Genomic DNA, 3,596 nt, shown 5'->3' with positions numbered 1-3,596 from the left:
TTTAAAACTTCCTCGGACGTGGTTCCATAGTGTAGCGGTGAGCACGTCTGCTTTACACGCAGAAGGTCCTGGGTTCGTGCCCCAGTGGAGCCACGGTCCATGGTCTACAGCCACGCCACCCTGAACAAGCCCCATGTCTAATCTCAGAAGCTAAGCAGGGTCAGGCCTGGTTAGTACTTGGATGGGAGACCACCTAGAAAGGCCAGGTGCTGTAGGCATAAATAATAATAAATAATAAAAAAAATAGATTTAAAAAAAAAACCTCCCAGGCTGACGTAGGTAAAACACACCCACATTGGGGAAGGCAGCCCCACACACCAAAAAGAGCGTGGCTTTTAGATTCAGGTCTGTCTGGTTCGGCCCTGAACCCACCAGTCATGGCTCTGCCACCACCTGGAAGTCAGTGAACGTTTTTCATTTTTTTTTTCATTCTTGGGATTGTCATTCGTAATGCTCCCTCCGAAGAAGGACAGCCTGACGGAAGACTGCATACACAAAATGTGGGATACACGTATAATGGAATATTATTCGACCTTAAAAAAAAACAAAAGGGAATTCTGACACATGCTATACCCTGAACGAAACTTGAAGGCATCATGTTCAGTGAAACGAGCCCGTCACAGAAAGAGAAACGCTGTCTCATTCCACTCGTATGCGGCTCCCAGAGGGGTCGGAATCATAAGGACAGACGGGGAGGGTGGGGCCGGGCTGGAGGGAGGCAGAAGCGGGGTAACTGCTCAGCGGGGCGAAGTTTCAGCTTTGCCACACGGACGGTGTCAGGGAGACGGACGGTGGCGATGGTTCAGGGAACGTGAATGGACTTGCGGGCACTGAGCTGCACGCTAAACCGGCGGACAAGACGGCAATGCTCGTGCTTTGCGTGCTTTGCCATTTTTAAACAAAAACATGTTTTAATTCATTTTTTCAGTTAAAAAAAAAGTGAGACAACCTAGGTCCCTAATTAGCATCTGGCTTACAGCAGGTAGCAATTAGACACGTTCCATTATTGATATTCTCCTCCCTCCCATCACCAATACTCACTGGGGTCCACGCACAGCGAAGGGGTCAGTGTAAAAGATCAGACGAGCCACTCGCCCGTGACACCGAATTGAAGCTGATTAAGTAGGACAATGGCCCTGGATCGGGAGATATGAAAACTGGTCCCTATGCTACTGCCGCCTCGTTCTGTGACTGAGCAAGTCACTGGGCGTCTTGGAATCTATTTTCTCATCTGTCAAACGAGGGGCTGCACGAGATCGGCCGTGTAACAGCCCAGGCCTTAGAGGCTTGCGTGACGCAAACTGAGCCAAGACGTGGTATTTAAGAAGGCCAGGTAACAAGAGAGACACACGCAGGGGAGAAGGCCAGGTGACGACAGAGATGCCCACAGAGAAGAATCAAGGGTCACAGCTGAACACGCCAATATGTCTCTTCGTTGTTCAGCGCCTGTATAATCTCCTTCCCTTAAGTGTGAGCAGGACCTGGGACTTGCTCATAACCAACAAAATATGCCAAAGGAGGTTTGTGGTTTCATTACACTATCTAAAACCCCATCTTAGTAGAGAGAGAAGAGAGAGAGAGAGAGAGAGAGGGAGAGAGAGAAATACCTTCTTTCACGCTAGCATGGTAAATTGGCCAAAGGGAGGGAAATAGATTTTAAAACAGGCTGAAATGAGCAATTAATAGCAAAATGTCATACTGTCCAGATGTTACTCTATTTATCAGAATGTGGCTTTGAAAATGGAAGTGTGTTAGAGATCCCGTGCACAACGTGCTCACAGTGAACACCGCTGCGCTGTGGACTTAAAAACGGTTAAGATGGTACGTTTTTCATTATGTGATTTTTTACCACAATAATAAAAAAATGTGGCGCGCTGTTTTCTTTCTTTAACCTCATTTCTCAAAAACAATAACAATGTTTTTGCAAAGTTTTTTTAGACAGCGAATCCATTCTTTCAAAGAACGTTCTATGGGAAAATGACTATTAAAAATGGAGCTGGAATGGAAGACTAGCCGGGGGGCTTCTAAACCCCCGAGTCTGAGTCTCCCCACTTGTGCCCCGAGCCTGCCCCAAGCCCTCTGAAGACTCCCAGTGCTCTGGTGGGTGAGTTTAAAAATCGATGCTACATACTCTATAAACGCCCTCGCAGTGCGTTCAATGGAGAATCAATCAATAACGGTAGAGCTTTGCCAGTCTAAGCCCTGCAATCCGGCCAACCACTTGCTGTAAGTAAGGCCTAAGGGGACCGGAGAGGGGGTGTCCCCATCTGTTTTCATGAAGAGGACGTTTGGATACGATTGCAGGGAAAGCCAGCATCGGGGCCTGATGGCTTCAGCAGCCCCATGGGTCAGCACGTGCTTACTTCAGATATTTGTCAACGATTAGGATCTGAAGAGAACCGAGCTCCAGGAAAGAAACGACAGGAAAAGAAGTATGCCATCGTTCATCCACCCACCCATCCCTTCACTCGGTGAAAAACGTCTCCTTACCACCAACTGCACTCAGGTAATCGACGGGCCCTGGGGATGAAGACATGGCTCGGACACAGTCTGACACACACGTCGCTCTCCATCTGGTGTGAAGAGGCGTTTCACCGGCTCGCTGTAAGGAACCGTGGGAAATGCAAGGGGGATGTGGCACGGAATGGGGCGGCGGCACCCGGCCCGCTGCGGGGAACCAGGGAGGACGAGCTAGCGGGCCAGCGATGGGGAAAGTCACCTCGGGCTCGGCCAACAGCTGGGGCCCAGGTGACAAACAGCTCCGTGCGCCAGGAAGCAGCAGAGCGGGGGGTGGACAGTGTGCGTGGGGAGGGCCGGCCCGCGTCTTCCTTCCCTGGCTGTGCCTGTCCCCGCTTGTCCCGTCCTGGGGAACTTCCAAGGACACCGCCACGGGGTCCTAGAATTCTAAGATCAGTAGTTGCGTCGTGATCCGTGCAGTGAGAGAGGGACAGGGGAAAGAAGACAGGTCAGAGGGAAAAGTCAGGGACACTTCGCCTCAGAGGGCGTCACCAGAAAAAACATCACAACACAGCTTTTACTCACAGAAGAAAACGGAGACCGTCGAGGAAAGAAAGAAAAGAAAAAGAGCCGTGAGCGAGTCCGGGACGGGCTTCGGGGCCCGGCAGGAACTCCCACCCGGCCAGCCCCCGGCGCCAACCCCCGGGCACATGCTGGGTGTCCTGGGCCGCCTGGCTGCACCCGGCGGGCCTGGTCCCCGAGCTCGGCTCCGGCCCTCAGGTGCTCGGAGCTCAGCCCGCCCATCGGTGAGACACTCCGCCTCCTGGCTCTGTGTAAGGAAGACGTTCTCTTCTGATCCAGTTTTCGTACCAAACATCAGAAAACTCTGTAGGCCGGCACGGGCACCGGACACCGGACACCGGACACCAGACACTGGACACCGGAGTGAGTCTCCCATGGGGGGAAGGGGGTGCGGATGGGGCCTGTTTAGAGTTTGAATCACGATGCTGACTCTAAGGGAGGGACTGCTTGACATCGCCTTTCCTGACCTGTAGGAACATCGGACAAGCACAGAAAATGACAATGCCGACCGAGGGCAGCCTGGGATGAAGATCTAACAGGAACGGCCTCAGAGTCCT

Source organism: Pteropus alecto, unplaced genomic scaffold (assembly GCF_000325575.1).
Source record: "Pteropus alecto unplaced genomic scaffold, ASM32557v1 scaffold53, whole genome shotgun sequence".
NCBI lineage: Eukaryota > Metazoa > Chordata > Mammalia > Chiroptera > Pteropodidae > Pteropus > Pteropus alecto.
Note: the sequence above shows the minus strand (reverse complement) of the source record.